The 26,180-nt window shown below is 42.5% G+C and overlaps 1 long non-coding RNA gene across 1 annotated transcript; it reads left to right on the forward strand.

Annotated features, from left to right (window-relative positions):
* Positions 1–4,878: 4,878 nt before the first annotated feature.
* Positions 4,879–19,448, forward strand: LOC121165519. Its single transcript, XR_005885283.1, has 3 exons — positions 4,879–4,892; positions 16,329–16,380; positions 19,415–19,448. It is a non-coding gene; the product is annotated as an uncharacterized LOC121165519 (long non-coding RNA).
* Positions 19,449–26,180: the final 6,732 nt, after the last annotated feature.

The following is a 26,180-nucleotide window of genomic DNA, read 5'->3' on the forward strand; positions in this document are numbered from 1 at the left end:
CTGATATAAAGCTATAATGACTAGAGATCAATTAACCTTGCATAATTAAAATTTGATAAAACATCACCTCCAAGAAATCATGCACTTGTATTAGACTGGAAACTAATACCGCCTCTTACGCCAAACCTCTCACAGGATGCATCTCTCACACAATCACACCACATCTTTACCTGGGCCCCCTTAACATCCCAGAGAATGCCCTGTCTCCATGGACCTTCTGCCTGTGCCCTTGTTCTGCCCTGTCTCCTTCTCAGGATGATACACTCTTTCCAAAGGTTCCAACATTCTTCTGAGCCTTCACACAATCCTGATCCACCATCCCCCGGTGACCCATAACACCTACTTTGTACATTGAAATACCTACTTCTAGAAACTTTTGCCACATGACAGCAGATTTTATTCTTCTATTTTATTGTCTTTTTAGTCTGCATGTTTGTTAAAATGTTTCTTTCCAACACATTGGAGCCATTTCCCAACCAGATCAGAGCTTGACCCTGGACTAGAAGATCTTGCTGGGCAGTATAAGGTTCTGACCTCCAGCAGGAGGAAAGCTGCAGAGGGGAACCCAAGCCCATGAACTCATTCTACCTTCTGATACCCAGAAAGACAGTCCAGCAAGCTGATGGAAACTCGGGTTTTATACAAGTTCAACCACTGACATATCCTGTTAACTAGAGCATACCACCTGCTTCTAAATATTTCCTGGTAATGGAGAAGAATGAAAGCCTTCAATGACACCACAGAATTTTCATTTAAAAAAAAAAACCTGAGAATGTCTTCCAAGCCTTTTGGAAATGCTCCGTGACCCCCTTTGAGAGCATTCTTCTCTATCAAGCAACATTCTGCCACAGACACCATCAGGAAAGTGATACAGAGAACACACCGTTTGGATGCAGACGTTTGAATTGGTGCTTAAGATACTAGTTCAGATTCCTGCATCCCTACCAGAGCTGCTGGGTTTCTGCTTAAGCTCCTAGGACAGCATCTTGCTCATGCATAGGCATCAGGGGACAATTCAAATCTTGTCTCCACAATGGAAAACCTTAACTGAGTTCTTCTCTATTGATTTTGGCCTCAGCCCAGTGTGCAACACTGCAGGCATTTACGAGTGGTCAGTGCACAGGGAGTGAGTGTCTCCACTCTGACTTCACAATCAAATAAACAAAACCCTTTAAAAAATACTATATGCCATCTGAATCTTTTTATATTTCTGACCTCTGGGTCCTCGGCAAAGCTTAAATAAACATGTTCCTAAGACTCTCATCCTCAAAAATGCATGCTTCCTTTATACTGAGAGGGAAAGAATAGAAAGATAAGGAGAGGTAATATCTAGTTTAGATATCTGGCATTGAATCTCAGAGAGCTAAAATATAGTCTTAAATCTAGGATGAATTGAAGAGCTTTTCAGTATTTCACAGAAAAGGAGTTCCAAAGAGATCAAGTAACTTCTTCAATTTAATTCCAGCTTATCACCTTCAAAGTCCACTCCAGTCAAAAGTGGAGCTGCCTTTGGCAGTTGGTGCTCAAGTAAAGTCTGACTAACAGTTTAGTTAGGTTGGGACAAGCACTGGAACATGCAAGGATGGGGCACACACGTCCCTTAAAGTTCTGGATTCATGTGAAAAGCAAAAAGTGTATCTGGCTCACTTTTTGTCCGTTGTAAATCAGTCCTATTACTCCCCTTCCTGCATGTGTGCTCCCTTGCCAGGAGGCTGTGTATCTCTTCCCACCAGGGCACAGAGTCTTCCCATAGCCTTGAATCTGAAAGGTCTTACACTTTTTTTGTCCGACACATGTGCTGAATGATTCTGGGCCTTCACTTTCACAGATGTTGTCCTTGTATGGCCTCGAACAATTGCCTTGATACAAAAATGGACTGGACTTTTGCTGTCATCATACCAGCCGGTAGTCACATGGCCACAAGATGTCTAGGAGGCCAGCCTGTCCCCTACTGACCTGCGGCTGACCTGCATTTGCTTTCCTATTGGAAGCAACCCATAGCTCACACTTGGCTCTCTAATCATTACACTTCACTACCCCATCAGAAGTTTATTTGACCTAGATAGCAATCAAAAATACCGTAATATAAGACTAGTACAACAGAGTCATCGTCCACCCTGTGGCACCAAATCTCATTTGAGTGCTGTTTCAGGCTCCAGTCCTAATCCACATCTGATTAAGCTCTACATATGGCCTAGAAAAGAAACAAGGAATGACCCAAGTCCTCCGTGGGCCCTTGTACCCATGTGGGAGACCCAGAAGTTGCTCTTGGCTCCTGTGTTAAAATCAGCTCAGTTCTGGCCATTATAACCATTCAGGGAGTAGACCAGCAAATGGAAGAGCTCTCCCTATCTCTCCTTTTCTCTCTGTAAAATCTGCCTTTCAAATGAAAATAAATAAATCCTAAAAAAGCAAGAAAGACTAAGTTTTTTCTATAGGTGAAAAAAAAAGCATGGTGGTAGGGGCAGGGGAGCGAGACAGTTTTTAGGGGGAAATTAATCTTCCTCAAAGAGAAATGTAACAGATTTAATAAAGAGAGTCTGGCCCAAAATTAACAGTTTGGGGAAATGGAACTCTTTGGTACATTGCCCACTACCATATATACAAAGCCAGAGCTATTCTCGCTTTCCCACCTCAGATCTCCATGCACACCTTGGTGAAATAGTGGATGTACTCACTGAATGAGCACAATCCAGTTGAGAAAGAGAGGAAACACAGACATTGTCATGGTGGTCTGTCTGGAAAAGTTATTTCTTTTTCTGTTCACGATACAGTTAGAATATGGGCCAACTAGAAGTCCTCAGGCACTAACACATGCATCTGAATCTCTAAAGCAGACACAAAATGAACACTTCTTTTAATCCAGAGTTGGGAAGGAAGTGGGCAGAAGTTGAGAGAACACTGGGTTGGTAAGTCACCTGCACTCCATGTGTGAGCTCCTCCAGGGGAACTCTGGCACAATAGAACAAGAAGAAATGGGCCAGGACTCTTCAGGATCAAGGCCCAGAACCAGTACAATGTTACTGCTGACTCATTTTGAAACAAAGAAAAGAAATTGACCAGTATCCAAAGCAAGCTGAAAAACCAGAGATTTGAAGCAGAGAGGGAGCAGAGTTGACAAACAGAAGCCATTTCTTCAGGGAGAGCAACTGCTAAGGCCATGCCCAGGGAGCAGTGGGGAATTTATGTGATCATCACAATCTAGCCCAGGTGGTGTCTCAGCCAACTGAAAATGAATAAGAACTACAACTGCACTTTAAACAGCCCATAATTTCAGGGAGAACTAGGTGACACCAGGACAGCCAGAGACCTTCTTTCCACGCACACCCTCATCTAATCAAACCAAGAATGAGCATCAAGATTAATTCATACCAGTCATGGACTCCAATAATAAATATTATTGGGATAGACAGCAGCCAACAGACAGGGAACACTCACCTTTCATTCACAAAAACCAGAAGATGCTTCACTCGGGAACCAAGCCTTTTATTCTACTCTAAGTCATGGGAAGCCCATGTGTCCCACTCTTCTTAATCTGCAAGGTTTGAGGAATTGAATGACAAAAATATATGTTTTCTGCAGGGACTCACCATTCTCTAAACAGAACAATGAAATGATCTTTGCAGACCAAATATTATATGGATTGGGTTCAAATTTACATTGTCCCTATTAACCAGCAATGCATTTGCCACAATGAAAAAATTAGATAAGGTTTAATTTCTCTGTATATCAGAATCATGGAAGTAATTGACCCCTGATATATTCATCAGGGGAAATGGACACTTTCTCAAGAAGACTCATCCAGAAAGCTCCCCATCATATTTTTCCTCCACCTCTGACTTGGAAGTCAAATTTGGAAGATGATGAACAGCACTTTCTCCATCTGTTTGAAAGTATTCTCTTTAGACTTTGGGCCCTTTCCTGATTTGTAGTGCTAACTCACTCTCCTTTTTTTTTTTTAAATGAAATTATTCAAGTTATAAGTACCTCACAGCCTATTGTGAGAATTCAATTAGACAGCAGATGTGAAAGTATTTTGGAAAGTTCAAAATGTTATGGAAATGTAAAGTCATTTGACATGCTATTAGATCATAACAATCTAAATATACTAATAAGCATTGCTTTCTCATTACCCAGACAGATCCGTAGGATAGAAATAACACTGGGTCAGCTTAGTACTCTCCTGTTACAGTTCCAGCCCCGTCACTGCTTGATGGCTGTGACCCTAGCAAACCCCTCCCCATTCCTGACTTGGGGTTCTCATTAATAATGTGAAAAGTGGACCTTGGACATTTTGAGTTCTAAATCAACTGTTTTGCGGATTCTTTTATTCCAATGAAGCTTTAAATTATGTAAGGATGGAATATACAAACACAGACACTATGTAGATGATAGCATAGATATAACCATAATAAATATTTAGACAGAAATGGATAAATAATTGTTAATATCTAAGATAAAACCAAAGCAACCTTCTTTTGTTTTACTTATTTTATTTTAAAATCAGAGGAAACTAGAGATCTCCAATCAACTGGTTCCTTCCTCAAAATGTCTGCATGGCCCAGGATCTGGGAAATCAATTCAGGTCTCCCACAAGAGTGTCAAGGAACCATTACTTGAGCCATCAGTGCTGCCTGCCCGGGTGTACCTTAGCAAGAGTCAGGATGTGAACACAGACATTGCAATATGCAGAACATCTCAGGCAGATTTGTAATGGTAGGACCAATTACCCATCCCACAGATTTACTCCTACCTTGGAATTAACAGAGAAGAGGAAACACAAAGAGAAAAATCTTCCATCCAATGATTCACTCCTCAAAGTAGCCACAATGGCCGGAGTTGCGCCCATCCAAAGCCAGGAGCCAGGAGTCTCTTCTGGGTCTCCCGCACAGGTGCAGGGTCCCAAGGCTTTGAGCCATCCTAGACTGCTTTCCCAGGCCACAAGCAGGGAAGTGGATGGATTCAGGGCTGCTGGGATTCAAACCAATGCCCATGTGGGATCCCAGCGCTTATAAGGCAAGGACTTTAGTCACTAGGCTACCACTCCAGGCCCAAGACTTATTTATTTGAAAAACAGAGTACCATCTGCCTGGATCAGAAGTGGAGTGGCAAATTCCCCGTTGAACACACACTTTGATACAGAATCCCAGGATTACAGCCAGTAAATTAACTCTCTGCTTCCTAACACTGGCCCCAGTGATGCACAACTCTACAGTCATATATTAACTCAAGTTCTTGGGCCATAAATTAATCTAGATGGAATTTTGGGGTCTCTGGCCCGGTATAGGGGCACAGCAACTTACACTTCCATCTGCAATGCTATATCCCGTGTGGGTGCCAGTTCATGCCCTGGCTGCTCCAGGACTGACCCAGCTACCTACTAATATGCCTGGGAAAGCAGTGGAGTATGAACCATATATCTGGACCCTTGCCGCCCATGTGGGACATCCAGACAGAGTTCTAAGCTCCTGATTTTGACCTGGCCCAGCCGAGAGACCAAGGGGAGAGCAGGGGAACCTGGTAGGGGAACTGCAGGGAGCTCACCTGCTGGGCCGCTGTTCCCACTGGTGTGCTTGAGAGCTGTGATGGGGAGGGCTACAACACCTGTTGACCTGCATGTAAGCTGGCCTGGGGACAAGCCAGGCTAGGTAAATAATACTCTGGCATAAGCCAGAGTGGATGTGGGTTGAATGGCATTTGCTACAGCATCAGCTGGCAAATGCTGGTGGGGTGCAACGGGGAACTGTTGAGTTTGACTGCAGTACCACCTGGAGAGTGCAAGATCCAGGAGTGGGAGTGAGCCCATTAGCAAAATAATAGCACTTCCCTCTTGGATTGCGACTCTGACTGGTGAGAATGAGAACCAGGACTGGGACAGGCATGGCTAGAGTGTGGCACCTGCTAGCACATGTGTGGGCCGGATAGTGAGACTGGTTGGGTTGAAATAAGTTTAAATGCCCATTGACATATATGACAGTTAAATGGGATGTGGGACAGACTGGAGGAGTCTACTGTACCTACTGGCAAGCACGGGAACCAGGACTGGAGGTGGGTCTGGTGGGGTTATTGCAGGTCACTCCTACTAGGCTACAACTCCCATTGGTTTGCATGGGGGCCAAGTGTGCAGTAGACAGAACCAGACTGAATTCCAAAACACATTAGTTTGTGTAGAAGATAGGGCTGGAGACAACTGACTCAATAATTGCAGTGAGCAGTGTGCATGAAGGCCAATTTGGGCAACAGACGGTGCCAAATCCTGTATTGGCAGTCACACAAGAATCAGGTCATGGATCACTTCAAATGAAGTTTTTTTTTAATCTCCCCTAATGGAATCACTGGATTCTGAACCCCAACCATGGAGAGAATTGTAGGTGCCATGGTCTGACTGAGTGCATGTGACAGCTGGGCCTCCTCAGTGACTTAGATGGAGTAATGGACAACATATCCAGGTGCACATGGAGGATAGGGCAATACACTGGAATCTGAAGAGGATACCTGATACTATAACAGAGGACAGAACAAATCAATCGACTACCCCAGCCAAGTGTTGGCAGTGAATACCTGGGCAAACAGACTCCAAGGTGGACTGTCAGTCAGTGGAGTCTGGAGATAGTTCATCATGATTGGAGTGGCAAAATTGGCAACAACTGTTGAACTATCAAAACCACTTGAGCAAAACCTTCAGAGCATGACCCACATTGGGGACCCTGAGATGGTTGGGAGGCTGGATGGGGCTTCTCTCCTTATCTCTCCTTTCCCCCTAGATACAGGAAGAAAAGAAAAGAATGTGAAAAAAATGGTCTCACCCACTTTCCTAGAGGAAAAAAAAAAAAGGGCCCTTGACCCTTCACATCCTAATCAAATACGTAAAAATTATCAAAAAAATGAAATTTATACAAAAAGTCAGGTAAAATCAAATCAAATCTCAGCCTTTATATCATTAAATGTCTCTTCGGGTTTCTGAAATTCTCTATTATCCATTCTAACTTGAAGAGATTGCCACACATCTAGCAATCTGATGAAGATTGAAGTGGGATAATGTATGACATGCCAGCACAAAGAAAGGTCTTACTAATTTAAAATTCTCTTCTTATTGGAAAGGCAGATTTACTCAGAGAAGAAGAGACAGAGGAAAAGATCTTTCATCTGTGGCTTCACTCCCCAAGTGACCACAACAGCAGGAACTGATCCGATCCAAAGCCAGGAGCCAGGAGCTTCTTCCACATCTCCCATGTGAATGCTGGATCCCAAGCATTTGGGCCATCCTCCACTGCTTCCCCAGGTCACAAGCAGGGAGCTGGATGGGAAGTGGACTGCTAAAACACAAACCAGAGTCCATATGAGATCCTGGTACTTGCAAGAGAAAGATTGGCCAAGTGAGCCACAATGGCAAGCCCAACAATTAAAAATTCTTGCAAAGATTATTATTACAAGATGAAGTTTCATATTCAAAATCCCCCTTTAAGAATTTTCCATCTTCATGATGTATTCAGTGATTCAGTACATAAACCAAACATGCCACCTTTGTATTTCTGTTTGTATAGTCTACCATAAAGTTTCTTCCTTCAAATTTCTTTCTCCTAAAACAGATATTACTTATCCCTCAAAATATTGTATTTGCCACTGACATCCTCAAAGAAACCTCCCTGACCACCTTCAATGAGCCCTCCCATTGAATTACTGAATCATCTTGAACTCATTTCATATTCCACCTGCCCCTTAAGTTTAAACACATTACTGTTTGTTACACACTTTAAAATTCATACTCAGTGCATCCCACTATTTAAGTTCTAATCAGAAATATAGCCATGATTGTAGGGAATGCCAGTTATGCCGTAACTCCAGGGCTGTACTGAGAGTATGCACTTGATAAATATTTGTTGAATTGATAAATAAATAAAGGGCTGCATTAATAAAACAGAGAAGCAAGCGTTGGCACAAGAATTAATGAAAGTAGAGTCATCGTTTGGTGAGAGCTGAATGCTAAGAAAAAACAGCGACATGATTAAAGTGGATAGCGAGAAATTCTGATCCATCAAGGCTGCCTGTAATGAATTCTGGCCAAAGAGTTGAGAAGCAAAGAGATTAGCCAGGAGTTCTGGCTAAGAATTACAGGAAGGGAAATCAGTCTGGAATAACAGAAACATTGAAATGGGAAAATTCGGCAAGCATTTCACGCGAAGAAACAGGTGATTGAATAAGTACACCTTGAGATGTAAGCAAAACCGCAAGCATAACAATGTTTTGTGACAGGAAAAATCTAAGACTGTGAAAGAAATGGGGAAACTTGAAAATACATCTGTGGAGAATGAGAACATGTTTGGATATGCTGAAGGTATTGTTGCGCATGCAAATTTGGATGTTCAATGAATCAGCATTGCAGCCAAAATAAGAAAACTCCTTCTAAACTCCCAGGAGCTGCAATACTGTTGCCTTCTTAATTCTGATTCCCAGAGTTGCATAAAGTTTTAACTTGTTCAAGAGATGAGTCTCCTGATGGTATTTATTCAGTTCCTCAGTCCAGGTGTTTTTCTGCTTTTGTAAACAGCCAACAAAATCCTAAGAACAGAGGAAGTAAACGTGTCATTGCTAGCAGTACTACACTTGGGTTCTGATTCCGGCCCCATTTTATCGAAGTTATAAATGTCGTGGATGGTATGGATTGGCATAGGAAGAAATTTACCTAAACTTCTAACTAAAGATTAGTAGCAAGGATTACAGTTTCCTTCTCATATTAAATAACCAAGCCCCTCCCCACAATCCTGCACAGATTTCCAGTGCCAGCTTCAAATAGAAATGGTGCAGATGGGGCCTGGTGCGGTGGCACAGTGGTTAAGGCCTTGCACGCCCGGGATCCCATGTGGACGCCGGTTCTATCCCGGCAGCCCCGCTTCCCTTCCAGCTCCCTGCCTGTGGCCTGGGAAGGCAGTCGAGGACGGCCCAAAGCTTTGGGACCCTGCACCCACGTGGGAGACCCAGAAGAGGCTCCTGGCTTCGGATTGGCATAGTATCGGCCGTTGCGTTCACTCGGGGAGTGAATCATCGGACGGAAAATCTTCCTCTCTGTCTCTCCTCTCTGTATATCCGCCTTTCCAACTCAAAAGTGATAAAAATAAATCTTAAAAAAAAAAAAGAAAGAAATGGTGCAGATCTCTGATAGATGTAAAACCAATCACATGAATGTAGCTAAGGCCCCAGCTGATTATCTCAGGAATGATTTTAGGTCACAATGAGGGGAGGAGGAACACAGGTGATGCCGGCCACAACCGCAGAGGCAAGAAGCCAGAACTAAGCCATCAATGTCGGTAGAAGAGGAGAGAGAGCTACCTTGAGAGAATGCCAGAGATCTGCAGAGGGCAGTGATGAAGCTACCTAGGAAAGAAACACAAAAGCAAGACAAAAACAAAAAGACACCCAAAGGATTTGAGGAAACAGTGCTTGGGCTCAAAAGAAAATCCAGGCTACAGCCATCCTCACCTATTAGACTGAAAACAATTGTGATGCCCTGGACACTGAATACAACAGGATAGCCTCTGTTCTGTGGGAGGATGTGTTTCCAGGTCCTCGTCTATTCAGTTAATTCCTGCAAGTGACTCTCCAATGGATATTTTCAATATAGGCTTTTCTAACTGTCCTATTAGCATCACTTCTCCTGAACTATGTCCTACATATAATCATTCCATTTTATTGCCTCACAGTTCCATTGTGTCAATTGCTGACCTAATCATGAAGTTGGTTTTTGGTTTGGTTTTGTTTTTAATTTTTTTTACCACTTACATATGAAATCCATCATTAAATCTTCATCAGATGCCCGAGTCTCCCCACTGATTTTGACTTCCTCTGATGTTACTCTGGTTGAAACGACCACACCTACCGCCATCACCACCTACATGACTTCGTTTCCTCCACCTACCTGACTTCATCTCCTCCGCCTTCCCACTTCAGGAAAAGAGATGGTTGACAGCAGCCAGCTCTTCACCCAAAGCCATTCCTCCCTGGGTTTCTTCCTGCCAACCCCTGAGCCTAAGGAGTTACCGAAAGTGGACAGTTCCTACTCCATCAGTGCCCTGAATGCTTGCACAACTGCACTTAGGAAAAAGCTCTGTCCACTCTCCCTGCTTCCTGTTCTCACAGGTGAACACCTGTGCAATACTCTCAGGACACTCATTAACTCCTTCTCCTCTAATTGCTACTAAAATTTCCCCTAATAAAATTCTTTCCCTTAAAAAAAAAGATTCAATTTTATTGGAAAGGCAGATTTATAGAGAAGGAGAAACAGAGGAAGAGGCTTTATCCACTAGTTGACTCCTCAAATGATCACAATAGTTAGAACTGAGCTATTCTAAAGCCAGGAGACAGGAACTCCTTCTGCATCTCCCATGAGGGTACAGGATCCCAAGGCTTTGGGCCATCATTCACTGCTTTCCTAAGCATAAGCATGGAGATGAATCCGAAGTGGAACAGGTAGAACATGAGCTGACACCCAAGTGAGATACCGGCACTTGGAGGTAACAGATTAGCCATTTGAGCCATCATGCCAGACCATAATTCTTTCACTACTGATCTTACTTTTCACATCAGCTTCTTAGAGCTTATTAAACACAGATATGGAAAGTCTGTTGGTGGTGAGAAAGCATGTCTCTTTCACATGATATCCTAAAAATCAAGCTACTTCAAAAGGTTGGTGGAAAATTGAACTAAAAGATAACCTTATTTTGTGCAAAAGAATTTATAAATCTACACATAGTTTTTTTCATGCTACGCATTTTCATACACCTTCTGAAGTCCCCCCGCATGCACTGCACGTGTTTGTCATTTCACCTTTCACGAACATTCTGAAGTGTACTTACATAGGGCTCATCGTAAAACTTTAGAAGTCAGATTTGCAAAATGCAAGGATAGAAACATTTTCATAAGAGAACAGCCATGAACCAGAGCCTAGGGCTTCATTTACTCGGGGAAAGAGTTCTGAGCAGAATATTCTTACATTGGGGCTTATTTCAGAATGCAAAGACACTTTACCTTGCATCTGTAACATGGAATGTCCTTGTTTCTTAGCCAAGAGTGCCCGGCATTAGTTTTTACTTTCTTATATGTACAGATAAAACGTCCCTTGCTCTGGAGATCTTCAAAGAACCTCAACGTGCTATGGACTTGGTAATACAGTCTCAGACAAGTAATGGAACATTTCTGGGCCAGAAATATCATGTGATCAAAATCTCCACTGTTAGAGATCAGATGTCAAAGGGGCCATCCTTGCTCTCCTACAAGGCAATGACAAATAAATCATTTATGATATCAAGACCTTGCCATTGTGCCATTGTGTTAAGCATCTTGAAGAAATCAACCATCTTGAAGCCAATCATTGCAATCGTATTTTTTCTACTATTTTATTCCAAATGTTTGTGTTTGTGTATATGGTGGTGTAGGTATTATATTTAGGAATAAGTAAGTAGGTATTTCTGCATATCTATTTTTCTCCAAGTCATGGTGTTGGTGTGTAGACGAGTAACCAAACAAGAGCAACTCTGAAGTTATTTCCCAAGCACTCCCACCCACACAAGCGGATTCTGTCTCTGCAGTAGACCCAAACAAGCACTCAGCTGCATTTTCTCTTTTTTTTTTTTTTGATTTATTTTTACTACTTTTTTATTGGAAAGGCAGATATACAGAGAGGAGACAGACAGGAAGATCTTCCCTCCGATGATTCACTCCCCAAGTGAGCGCAACGGTCGATGCTATGCCGATCCAAAGCCAGGAGCCTCTTCCGGGTCTCCCACGCGGGTGCAGGCTCCCAAAGCTTTGGGCCGTCCTCGACTGCTTTCCCAGGCCACAGGCAGGGAGCTGGAAGGGAAGTGGGGCTGCAGGGATAGAACTGGCGCCCATAGGGGATCCCGGGCGTGCAAAGCGAGGACCTTTAACCACTTGCGCCACCGCGCTAGGGCCCAGCTGCACTTTCTCTTGCAACACTGAGTACAAGGCCTTCAGAACCACCGTACTCTTGCCTTTGTTTGAACAGGGTTGTCTTTTTCCTCATTCAGTCTGCAGCACACGGTCGGCACGAATCCTGCTGTTAGCTAGACAGGGGTCCCAAGAGAGGACATGTTGGGTTCTGTATGTTTAACGTTTTATCCTTTGTGTCAACCAGTTATGTTTCTAAAACATTTCCAATCCCCCAGCTTCGCAGAAAACAAATAACTGTGCACACGCCCCCCTTCCTTCCTGGCTCATAAATAATCCCCAAGCAGGAGGACAGCCTCAGAGACAGAGCCTGAATGCTGAAGACTGCAGTGCAGCCGATTCCAGCTGCACCTCAGAGAATCATTTTACAGCCAGGCCATGAAACACAGGAGTGATTTTGAAACTTTTCTAGTGTACTAGAAGTAGGTTACTACCTGTCAGACACAACAGCGTAACTCTTCAAACCAGAATCTTGACTAGGCCATAGGAAGGAGCTGCTAGAACAGGTTTCTCATCCAAACTTGGTAGGGTATGTTAGACATGATTTAGATAAGTTAAGTGGATCACATCACATATATACATATATATGGTCAATAGATGACTCTGCTAGCCAGATTGGCTCAGTTTTTAATTTGATTTATAAATGATTTTTTAAAAAGATTTTTATTGACAAGTCAGATATACAGAGAGCAGGAGAGACAAAGAAAAATCTTCCATCCGATGATTCACTCCCCAAGTGACCACAACAGCTGGTACTGTGCCAATCTGAAGCCAGGAACCTCTTCTGGGTCTCTCATGCAGGTGCATGGTCCCAGGGCTTTGGGCCATCCTGGACTGCTTTCCTGGGCCACAGGCAGGGAGCTGGAAAGGAAGCGGGGCTGCCGGGATAGAACCGGCGCCCATATGGGATCCCGGCGCACTCAAGGCAAAAACTTTAGCTACAAGGCCACAGCGCCTGGCCCTAAATGATTTATTTTAACTGAGAAAGAGGATGGAGGGAAAGAGATAGACAGAAAGAGAGGGAGGGAGAGAAGGAAGAAAAAGGAGAGAGAGACAGAGAACAAGAGAGAGAGAGAGAGAGATTTTCCATGCATTGTTTCACTCCCCAGGTGTCTACAATGTATAGCAGCAGTTGGGTCAAACCAAAGCCCGCAACCAAGAACTAAATAGAGGTCTCCCACACAAGCATCAGGGACCCAGCTGCTCGGGCTATCACTTGCTTCTTCCAAGGGTGTACATTTTTTCCAGAAAACTGAATAAAAAGCGGAACCAGACCTCAGGCCAGCCATGTGCCAAAGTTCTGCTGAAACCTAGATTTGCCACCATATAAAACTTGGGCAAGTTACTTTTTCTGTTACCCAACTTATTTTTACTTGTTCATGCGATACAACAAAAGGTCTCCGTGACTAACCACAAGAAGGATGTGTCTCAGCCACGATGCATCACAGATACAGATCAAATGCAGCTGTATGGTTCAATAGTTCAGTTTTACACATTTCCTCCTTCAAAGATTTAGCTGAAATAGGTAATGTGGCCTGATGGCAGATCTATTACAAGGCACTGGACATCTAGCTAATACCTCCCAAAGCATTTGACTCAAACGGAGCTATTCTATCTTCCACTCACATTTTATTGGCTTCAGCAGTAATGCCAGCGCACAAAGCCTTATGCCCCTTCCACAAGGACAATTAAGGAAACAAAATAGCAAAGGGAAAGGGTTCTTGATCCTCTAACAAAGGAGACATATGATGACTTGTGTACAAATTACAGCCTTGCTTCTGCATCTTTCTTCACTTCTTGAAATAAAACTCATAACAGTAGTACTGACTTCATAAAATTGTTAGAGTAAACGAGTTTCCATGTGAAAAACATTTAAAGTGGTGCCTGTAATAATACAGTAAACTCTCATTAAGTGTTAGTTATCATCTGTCCAGTAGGAATAATATAACTTTTTTTTTCCCTTCTTCACGGAGATGTTTGTAGAGCCTGTTATTAATGTTCTTGTTATAGATAGTATGTGAGATGAGAGAAATCATATTAAGTAGCATATAAAACTAGGAAATGTTATTACATCAATTGCAGGCAATAATGTAGACATGTGCTCTCCAATCATCTCCATGGAGATGTTTTTTTGGTTTCAAAGGGGATTATGAACAGCACAATATCTCTTAAAGGCATCACCATCTTCAATAGCAAAATAGATCATTTGTGAAGCTCCAATTATGCATGAATATTCAGCATAGAAGAGGCCAAGAAGAGTAAGATCTGGCCTTCCATATTCTTACAGCCTAATTGATGGAACCTTCCCTATTTCCTTGCATGTTTCTTCAATCAGGTACGTAACATGTGTCCTGTGGGTGGTGGTGCAGGTCGCAAGGAAGATGAGAATCCCGAAAGCAGAATGGCTCCACTAGTTACAAGCTGGGGAATCCTTCTGAAAGCACATCAGACACCTAACATGGCACGTGGGGAAAGTAGGATGCAGCAAAGCAGGCTAGGGAACAAAAGGGAAATAAGAAGAGAAAGACATAAGGTAGAAATGACTTCCTCATTTGCAGGAAATAGATTGATGATGTGCAAAACGTGTTATGAATGGAATGAGGGGTTGGGGGAAGGGAAGAAAGAAGACAAAATCAGGTTCCATGGATACTGATGTTCTCCACTTATGAATTCTTTGTTGTTAGAAATGTTATTCCTTTTGTTAGTTTATTTGATCTATTTCTTTCAAGTTCCACCTTTCTCTATACACTTTTTATACTACACATTTTATTTCAGTTGATATAGTGCTTATCACTTTTTGCATTACATGTCTTTTTATTAAAGATTTCTTTATTATTTTTATTCAAAAGGCAGATGTACAGAAAGAAGGAGAAACAGAAAGATCTTCTGTCCACTGGTTCGCTCCCCAAGGGGCCACAATGGCAGGAGCTGAGCAGATAGGAAGCCAGGAGCCAGGAGCTTCCTCTGAGTCTCCCACGCAAGGTTTTAGGCCATCTTTGACTGCTTTCCCAGGCCACAATCAGGACTCTGGATGGAAGTGGAACAGCTGGGACACGAAGCAGCACCCACATTGGATCCTGACTCATGCATGGCAAGGACTTTAGCCACTAGGCCACGGCACCAGGCTTCTGCATTACCTGTCTTTTATAAGCACTATTTCTTTCATCTTCATATCACCCAGCAAGTTATATTATATGACTTGTAAGTTACAAGCTAAAGGACTGCATACGTGCTCACACCACTATACAGTGTGTATATCTGTGCTTCGATATGTGCATGTTAATGTGTTATGTGTGGACTCATAAGGATGCTCTAGTAAATGTGTGTGGATCTTCACGTGTGCCTGCCTTAAAGAAGGAGCAGAGCCAGAAGAAGTGCCTTCAGCTAATCAAATGCTTCCTTACACTTGATAGAAGTCAGCGCCTTTGACCCTACTTCTTAATGCTGTTGGTTGATTACACATCAATTGCTGACTCTGAAGAATCCATAAGAATAAAGATAAATTCCTTGTTGGTTTATTTGTCAGCAGCTCATGATTGCACGTAATAGTCATTTTTTTAGGATAATAAAACAAAGTGATACGGATAAGGGTAGTGGATTGCAGTGAGCCTGCTTGGAAGGTAGAGAAAACTGTCAGGTCTTAGGTCTCTCATCTGGGGTCACAGGGAATACCTAGCTCATATAGGTGTCAATGGTTAATCTTTCTGGTGAGAGCAATTCAGTAACAGTCAAGTAATTCTTGCTGTCACACAAGTGCCCAGGGCTCATACTGAGCCCTTAACGATGAACCCAAGATCAGATGGGAGAAAATCACATCTCCTACGGTTCCTTTTATTCCCCACCATCCCTACCAGATCCCAGTGCATGTAGTACATGCTCACACACTGTGCACGCATGTGTATACACATACATATGGTATCCAATAGACTTCTTCATTTTACCAAGATTTCATAAGCTCATTAGTGTCATAACTCTGTGTTTCCCCATATTTTATCATACAGTTCTTGACTTTCAGTTTATGCTTAATGATAATTTGTAGAGAAGGAAAAGGAAGAGAAATTTTTTTTAAAGCACTGGCTACAGATTTTGAAAGACAAATAGAGCAGTGCCTGAGATACAGTGAGATTTCTCATAGAAATAACAAAGTCCTCTACTCACAAATTTGTCTCCTTCGCTTCCCTAATACACTGTAAACCCATCCATTGTGAGGTGTTTTTAAAAATTTATTTACTTTATTGGAAAGGCAGATTTTTACAAAGAGAGGAATATCTTCCATCTGCTGGTTCATTCGCTAAGTGGCCACAATGAGTGGAACTGAACAAATCTGAAGCCAGGAGCCAGGAGCTTCTTCTGGGTTTCCTATGCAGTTGCAGGATCCTAAGCTTTTGGACCACCCTCTACTGCTTTCCCAGGCCACAAGTAGAGAGCTGGATGGTGCGTATATGCAATCCTGGTATATGCAAGACAAGGATTTAGCCTCTAGGCCACTATGCTTGGCCTCCATCCATCAATTTTAATTTGGATTGTCACAAGAGCAGAAATTGACACAAGGACATCTGAGAAGGCAGTTTGCGTGGTAGGTAAATCAAAAGAGAAGAATAACAACCCTGGCAGAATGAAGCAGGGTGAGAGGTAAAATATAAGCACAGGATATCAAGGTCTCCTTTGTGAGTCACAGAAGCTTCATGTTACTGGAATTTTCTGAAACATGCAATTGACATCATTATCAACTGGAAATGTAATAGGGTTCCGATGCCGAAGTGGTTAATAATTGCCACCACCACCACTCCTTACCCTCAGGGATGTTAACTCAGAGAACAATTCCAGGGTTAAATAGACTGAGCTGACTGGTTCCAGCATGTCACAAAACAATAATAGAAAATTCCTGGGGCAGAAAGGATGAAGTACAGAGCTGGCAGTCACACAAGAGCAATTTAGCAAGGAATACTCACATCACCCACCCGCGAGTGACTTGCATCTATTCATATCCTTCATAAATTCACGCCATCTCAGAGCCTTCGGGGTGGTAGTGAACTCAGTCTCTACAAAACACTCAATCTCAAATAGCAAGTGGAAGAGACCACAGTCTTTGTTGCTGTCACTAAGTATCCATAACTTGTATTCTTTATCTCCTATTGCCACTATCCAAATATTCCTTACTCTCAGCCTGAACTTTGATAAATCTGTTTTCCTGTCGGGGCTTTTGCTGGGAAGTTTTATTTTTTGATTGTCTTATCCTCAGAAAGTCACATTTACTGCAATTACAAGGTGGGAGAACAGCACAAGGCATCCTCACGTGTTCAGTGACACTTAGCTGTCAGTGGAAATCCTTACCTATTTTCTCACTACACTCTCTCTACCCTGCCCCACCAGGAAACAGAACCTCCAATCCAAAAAGAATGCATAGATGGAAAAGACAAATTCCACATATGACTCAAAATGATTGTGAGAATGTTAAATTAGCTTGCACCCCTCAGTTCTTTGACCTTGAAGCATGGTGTTACCAGTGCTCCAACTTCAAACTGTCACCTTAACTGATTTTTCAATAGGCCATTTCATCATTCCTTATAGCCAGCTAATTCTGTGTGATACAGAATTCAGCAACACCAGTGATTTCCACGGTCAGGTACATCTGTCCCATCTGATCCAGCATACTCCTAGAGAAATGCAGTAAATTTGAGTGTAAGATTTTAAGTGGTCCCAAAACAGATGAAAATCAGCTGAAACCTTCACTCCCTCCACGGAAAGAATGGATGATATGACAGACTGAGTTAAAGCAAACAGCAAAGATGACTCAATTTGAGGAGTGACATAAGAGAATTTAAAAAAAAATAACGAAGGGTTCAGAGCTCTGTTAGCACCCACATCTTGATTTCTAATGCAACTTTCAAATGAAAAAAAAAGGGCAACAAGTTTACAAGATTAAACTGGGGTAACTTCCAGTGTCACACAATACTCTAACACACAATGAGAGACTTACATCGAAAGGACAGAGATCCCAATGGCCAAAAAAGAAATGGCTTATGCAAAAAAAGTAGTAGTACTGGATTATAAACCAAAATCTAAAAAGCATTCATGAATTCATGGTGATATAAATGAATGATTAGATGAATAGGTAAGTGAATAGATAGATCAATTTTCTGTGCAAGAGAATTTCAAATAATTTCTTTACTCTGCGTACAAGGAGATGAAGAAGAATGCCCTGTGCTTCCATATAGGTTGTACAAGATGACTTCCCTCTGAAGAGCATAGCATGAAAAGCAGGAGAAAGATAAATGCGATAAAGAACTCTGACGGAGTCCAAAATGGCCTGACTAGTAAATGTACTGTATCTTGGTTGAGCTCCTAGAACGACAACAGCAAAAGCATTGGATTAAAATCTAAGGACAGTTGAATAAAGTGTGGGTTCAGTTAGTAGCAACACATCACTTTCAGTTCATTTGTGGTAACAAATGCACCACACTAATGGGAACAATTAGTAACAGGAGAATGTACATCTAAAGTATATGAAAACTCTCTATAGTATTCAAATATTCTTTCAAAGCTGTTATAAAAGAGCTTACGTAAAATAAATTGAGCCATTATTTTTTCTCAAACAAGGTTTTCACCAAAATAGACAGAAATGTGGCAGGGAAGGGACATATCCACTTGGCTAAGGGTCATGGATGAGGGCCAAAAGGTAAGAATTCTCCAACAAAAACAGAGTTTAAGACCAAGGCTTTCTGCCTGAGATGCCTAAAGCCCTTTCAGATACCCGTTTAAGACCTGCCTGTTCCACTTCCTATGCAGTTCCCTGTTAATACACCTAGGAAAGCAGCAGAAGACAACCCAAATGCCACATGGGAGACACAAAGTAACTTCTGGGCTCCAGGTTCCAGGTTCCAGGCTCCAGGCTCCATGCTTCAAGATCCAGGACCCAGGATCCCGGCTCCATGTCCAGTTCTGTCGTTTTGGACATTGGGAGAGTGAACCAACAGATGGAAGCTCGCTCTCTGTTTCTCTGTCTCTCCTCCTGTCTATATTACTCTTTCTTAGAAATAAATGAAATAAATCATTTTTAAAAATAAAAAATAAATAAAAATTTAAAAAATAAAACAAGTAATGTTTGTGCAAGATTGAAACCTGGTGAACAACTGTTCAAATAATCTGCAGATAATTTTGTGAAATCTTTGTCAAGTTATAAAAAGTAAAGTGTAATCGTGTTTTCAGAGCAAGTGATGACATAGCTCATTTCTTTTTTTTTTAAGATTTATTTTTATTATTTTTTTATTGGAAAGGCAGATATACAGAGATGAGAGACAGAGGAAGATCTTCCGTCCGATGATTCACTCCCCAAGTGAGTGCAACGGCCGATACTATGCCGGTCCGAAGCCAGGAGCCTCTTCCGAGCCTCCCACGCGGGTGCAGGGTCCCAAAGCTTTGGGCTGTCCTCGACTGCTTTCCCGGGCCACAGGCAGGGAGCTGGATGGGAAGCGGGGCTGCCAGGATTAGAACCGGCACCCATATGGGATCCCAGGCATGCAAGGTGAGGACCTTAACCACTTGCACCACCGCGCCGGGCCCGACATAGCTCATTTCTAATAAAATAGTTTTTGATAAAAAAAAAAAAAGACCAAGCTTACTTTGGGGCAGTTTATTTTTGGATTGAACTTGTGATACAGAGGTAGTGCCTGCAGAGAGTAAGCTATGTAAGAAAACGTGAGGGCCACCTTGTAGTACTATGATAACTACATGAAACAGTGGCGTCTTGAGTCCAACACAGACTTCCTAAGACCCACACAGTTCTCCCCAAATGACCCCCATAATATGAGACCAAGAATTTGTCTTCTTTTTGTCAAATGTCACTGTAGAGAATGATAACTTTCTCACATTTCCAGGTCAAAATGGCCCGGTGGAGCCCCTGCCAGTCCTGCCAGTATATTCTATGGTGAGCGTAAAAGAAAAAAGAAGAAGCCAAAAGCAAAACACCGGCAATTCCTTGGATGTTGATTTGCATTTGCCGCAGTTGGTCCCTATAATGATGGTCAATGCCATGAGGAAAGTCAACGAGATGCAGCAGAGATCAAAACACTTTAAAGTACCCAGCGTATCATCCCTAACATTCCAGTTGGGCTCCTCAAAGTCTGAGCAGAGAAAATATAGTCTTCTTTGTTATTACTTCATTTTTCTGTTTTATGATACAGTTCCATAGGCTCAGGGCATTCCCCTGCCTTCCTCCCCATTTATCACTCCCCCCCACTGCTTTCCCCTATATTATTATAATAGTATAATCCTTTGACAACAGTCACAAGTCCATCATTCTGCTATTTAAGTATATAATGACATTGTAGGTATAGACAATCGATCATTTGCAACAAATGATCCCAACTAGAGACCATTATGGCCAGTGAAATAGCCAACCCCAGAAGGACAAATATCATATATTCTCACTGACATAAAGCAACCTTCATGCAAAACACAGATATACATATATACATATACACATATATACATACATATATACATATATGTAAACAGGTATGTACATATGTTCATCTAGAGGAACTGTATAATAGAGACTAGCATACTGAGAAGTGAAAATACATTGCAATATACATCTCTACTCCCGAATAAAAGATGGACTTTCGATAAAGCTGTTAAACATATCTTGACAATAGGATGCTGGACTTTTTATCAATATATTCTTCTAAAAGTTAAATAGAGAGGATTTTCAGAGAGAAGAATCATAGCATCCTTAACCAATTCTCACTCTTACTTTGTGCATCTCTTTCGAAACGTACCTTTTCAGGCCATCTCCGAGCCTTACCTTGCCTGTGGTCTAGAAAACCTTTCCTTTTGTGTCATACAGACAGACACATTTGAGAAATTGCCACGTTTCTGAATGTAAACCCTCATAAGGGACATCCAAGTCAATGTCTTTTCTTTCCTTCACCTGTTCTCAATGTTTAATATCAAAACAGAGCTTGGTAAAATGGAGATCTCTGGATACAATCCCCAGAGTATCTGAACCAGTAGATGTATTAGGGTTCTCTAGAGAAATAGAACAAATTGGGTATATGCTTACAGAGAAAGAGATTTGATCTAAGAGTCACATGATGAAAGAGATGGATGAATCTCATAATCTCTCTGCAAACTGGAGATCACAAAGAGCTGGTGGAATAGTTCTCATCCACATTCAAAAGCCAAAGAATAAAGACAACCCAAGGTTATATCACAGTTCAAGTTTAAGAGAAGACTAACATACCAGCTTATACATTCAGACATGAAGTATATTCTTCCTTACCCTTTCATACTATCCGAATGCCCAGTAGATTGCAAGAACAATACGCTTGCAATTCAATTCAAATGTCAGTCTCATTTAGATATGTGATAGACACAACCAGAACAATAATTAACAAAATTCTGGGTACTCCGTGAACTGGTCACGTTGACACATACATTGAACCATCACAGTATGTGTCGAGTGGGACCTAAGAATATACACTTCAGACTGGTCCCCAGGTGATGTGGGTGTTGCCAGTGCAGGGAGCACATTGTGAAAGCCCTGGCCCATGGCAAGTAGACCAGCAACTCAGATTCTCCTCCATGTGACTATTGGTCACAATGTGTTGCCACCGGTGAGAACAGCACGCATCGTCCCCCTGTCTCGCTAGAGGTCTCCTCCTCTTCCTCACTCTGTTTATTCTTCTGCATATCATAGGCTTCCTACACTAATGTTTTACACAAACCTCCTTGGCTTTTTTTATAATTAATAACAAGGATTTAAGATATGAGAGGCCCTTCTAGGAAAGAAGGAAAGGAAGGCAAAAGAGGTGGAAGTCTGTCCAAAACTTTAAGGATCAGAACTGCATCCAAAAGCTGACCTAGAAGGTCTTACCAGCTTCGTGTGCACTGTATCTGCAACAGACACTGTTTTCTGCTGTGAGCTTAGAAACCTTTGCTGTAGTGGGCAGAGCACAAGGACAGAAGATTCCTACAATTTGCAGCAGGCAATAATCATGTAGCCAGTATGCACAAAGGTGGAGAGAAAAACCAGAGTAGCAAAAACTCCACTCCTCAACAGATCTCAGGCCATGTTCCTGTGCTGAAGCTAGAGTGATGCCCGACAGAGCAGTTGAGGTGATCAGTGAGTTTTCCAGTTTCCCTTCCAGACATCTGCTAGCTTTCTACCACCCTGCTAGACTTCAAGCCACAGGACTTGCCCTTTGACTAATGAACACAAAATTAAGAGACAGCCACATGTAACTTCAGGGAAGACACCCACGAATGTCAGTGCACCAACTCACATAGTTCTTTCTCTCTGTCGCTGCATTCCAGACAGTGCAGGCTCTTGTAGTTCCCAGCCAATGGGCTTTCCATGGGAGCAATAAATAGGTATCTAGTTAGACTTTAAGGGCAGTATGCTATCTGAGCAGAAACTAGTTTATCCTGAGAAACATAGAGAGGCAGATTATAGCCAAAAACCAATCCAAAAGAAGGGGATAGAGAGAATTAGAAGAAGCCACGCATCTTAAGAAAACCAGATAATTCATATTCCTGGCAGCAACAAATCTCTAGGAGATGAAACTCCAGCCATCATCACCAGGCCAGAGGAGTCCTCACCTTGGGGTGTGTGTGTGTGTGTGTGTGTGTGTGTGTGTGTGTGTGTGTGTGTACGCGTGCGTGTTACACAGAGGCATATGGAAATAATGGCTGAAATTGCTGTTATTACCCTCTAGGTCTCTGGCTGACTTGGCCATGAAACCAGGAAACCAAGACAGAATCCAAACTCTCAATGAAATATTGGGCTAATTCATGAGGATCAGGGGAAAGCAATCAGAAAAATATGGTAAATGAGATGGTGGCTGCTGTTTTCCTCCCTCATCATTCGTTGTCCCTGCAGTCTGTCATTGCTGCTTTTGGGTCTAATTCTCCATCTAAAGGGAAATCTCGTGGTCCCTCAATGTGCGTTTTCTAAGGGCAGTGTTTCCGCCTGAGGTGTTGTTGGCCTTACTTAGGCTGACACCTTCTGACGACGAGAGGAATATACGCCGTCCCCTGTTGGTTCAAGGCAGCCACTGTGTCACATGTCCCACTGAGTTCCTCCTCCAGTGTGAGGCAGAGCTGATGGATATTCAGTGAGGTCCCCAAAACAGCCAGGACTCCACCCCAGTTCTGGAGACCACCCACTTCCTGGTGTCTCCAACAACACCCTCCACTCACAGACCCTTCTCCTCCCTTCTGTCTGTCACTTGAGTATCATGCTCCCTTCGTTTTTATAATGTTACAGTCACTTCTACCACATGGAGCAGTCATTGTCACCCCATGGGCTCCAGAGAGGGAGTCACAGGAGGAAACATCAAAGTTTTTTTTGTCTTGAATTGTGCTTTGGTCCCCTGACACTCCACTCCACCATCGTTCAGGCCTTGCTATTGCACAGGTAATGATCTCTTCACCGGAGCAGTCTCACTCCAGAAACCACTAGCACAGGAGGTTTCCCTTAACACCTGACTTTCTGAGCTTCCCAGCTCCGGTAGCCCCCATCTTGCCTTGGATTTGGAACCTTACAGCTTTACCTAAGTGGACCTGTGACCCTGTCCCACACCTGCGCCTCAGCTGACCAGAGTGAGTATCTCAGGGAGCAGCAAGGATCATCTGTGCTAGCTCCCTCGAGCTTAACATTCAAAGTTCACTTTTCTTGTAGGTTTTGTCCTCGTGACTCCAAAGAGACAGGCTGCTCTTTAGATTTCAATGTCTGCACCGTGGAAGGCAAAGACTTCCCAAGCTGGAGGGATGTCAGTCAGGGGTCACTTAGGAGCCCAACTTAACAAGACTGCTGCCTTCCCTGTGTGAGCCATTTAATTCCTCTGAGCTCCTTGCTGCAGCTGACTGATTGGCAGGCGGAACTGTTTCAAGGTTATTTGCCAGGCGCTTTCCCCGTACCTGGGTGCAGCAAGTCTGTGGGAAATATAAAAAAAGCATGTATCCTTGTATTGGCTTTTCAAAGCATGTGTCATCCTATATTTTATAAATCCCCTATTGCTATTAATTGTTTATCTTGATCTTTTTCTGCTTCTTTCTCTGCAACTAGACAGTAAATGTTAAGATTTTTCAAAGTCATGTTCCTATCTGTTTCTTTTCTCTCTGAATACACTCTCCCTGTATGAATTTATACACTCCCAAGACTTTTAGGTATGGCAGTATTCAATGACTCAAAACCAGCGATCTCTCTCTGTATGTCTTGTCCCAAGTATTCATCATTTCCCCTGGATGTTGCATACTTAGCTCTCACAGGTGAGCCCCAACTCACCACATCTTCACTCACTGCCACACATCACACTGTGAAATCTCATCCATCATGCTTGTCACCACCACCTCTAGCTCCTTCTGTTCACATTCCCCCTCATGGTATTATCACTCATATTCACTGGATCTCCCAGAGTTTCATGTACGTGAAAGGTTATGCCTCCCTACTCGTTAATGATAAGGTATAGTTGACTTTGAGTCTGGCCAGTAATGAAAAATGAGCAGATGAATGTGTGTCTACAAATTCCCTGTAGGTTCCAAGGCTGGTGCATAAGTCTCCAGCCTTGCCTGCTCAGACTCTGCATGTGGAGGCAAATGCGGAAATAGTGTCATTACAGTACCTTGCCCATCTGGTAATGCACACAAGCCCCTGCCAAGTTATGTGAACAAGAACCAAGGAATGGCTCTCTTTAGACTCTGTGGCTTGCACATCCTAACCTAGCCCATCCTGACTGACATATCCAAAATGAGATTCACTTAGCAAAGAAATTGAACATTGCTCAAAAGCTTTCCTTTCCTTAACTTTCCCATATCCTGGTGATCTCTGAGTCTTGGTAGTTTTGCTAAAGTTCCCTGCAACCAGTTTTACCTCTTCCACTGCATCATAATCCCTTTTATAATGACTTATACTTTTACAGAATTTCCTGAACTGAGTTTCCTATGTCTCCTTGCCATGGCTGTGTACATGCAAATTCCACATAACTGCAAGATGATTACAAAATAAAAGGCGAGCTCTGCTTTTCACATCTTTTCTCTAGAAAATCTTTACTAGGGATTCTTTTGACTATATCACCTCACTTGGGGAACAGGCCTTTGAGGATATCACCATTCCTGTATGTATAAGACATAGCAATCCTAGAAATGAAAGTATGTGAAAGTAGCTCTCTCCAGAGAAGGAGAACAAGTCTTTCCAGAGTCATGTTTTATATGGTAGAAATTCCCAGTTCTGCTATTGTCATCTCTAGGTAGCCAAGAAGGATTTATTCCCAGAACTGGCCGTCTCTCCCCACAGATACCTAACTCTGGAGATGTCCAGGTTCCTTATATAAGATGATGTAACGTTTATTTACAACCTACGCAATGCTTTCCTATGCTTTTAGCCATCTCTAGATTACTTATGGTCCCTAAAGCAATCAAATTCTGTATAGTTGCTTGAATTTATTACTTGGGAAATTAGGACAGGGAAAACATCTGTGCAGTACAGACCCAGCTTTTTAGATTCATTTTATTTATTTGAAAGGCAGAACGATACAGAGAGAGAGAGAGAGAGAGAGAGAGAGAGCAGGGACGAAGTTCTTTCACCACTGGTTCACGCCTTCAATGGCTGTGATGGCCAGGACTAAGACAGAGTGACCCCCAGCCAGGTGGCAGGCTCACCAGTATTTGGGCCATCATCCTCTGCCCCTCATGCAATTAGCTGAACCTGGTTTGCAACTAAGTGCCTTTTTCATGGGGACTGATTCCTATTTGTTTGTCTTTCCTATACTGTTTGTCTTTCATTCATGGCATGAACCTATATGTTTAGAGGAAAGAACTGCATTCCTCATCCCAAATAATATAGCAAAGGCTATTCTTTTTTTTTTTTTTAATTCCAAAGAGAGTGCCACTACTTAGGCCCATGTTGTATTTGGAAGACAGTCACACAGAACATGCAGGATCGGTGTGTGTGCGTGGTGGCTGAACTTCCTCCGCAGCTTCTCATCTCCCAGAAGCTCACCTAGAGACTTATAAGCCGAGATATTTAAATCCAGATGATACCTTTCCAAGGGTGCTTACCCAAGGGCATTTGCCCATTGTTATTCTTACAGCCGCAGTAATAACCAAGTGACAGGCGGAAGAAAGAAAATTAGTACAGGTACAGTCTCCATAAAATCTGTGGAAGTGACTAAGATAATATTTTCCTTAAGGAAAAATGCAATAATAATGGAAGAATA

Source organism: Ochotona curzoniae, unplaced genomic scaffold (assembly GCF_017591425.1).
Source record: "Ochotona curzoniae isolate NIBS_2020 unplaced genomic scaffold, NIBS_Ocur_1.0 contig_899, whole genome shotgun sequence".
NCBI classification, from domain to species: Eukaryota; Metazoa; Chordata; class Mammalia; order Lagomorpha; family Ochotonidae; genus Ochotona; species Ochotona curzoniae.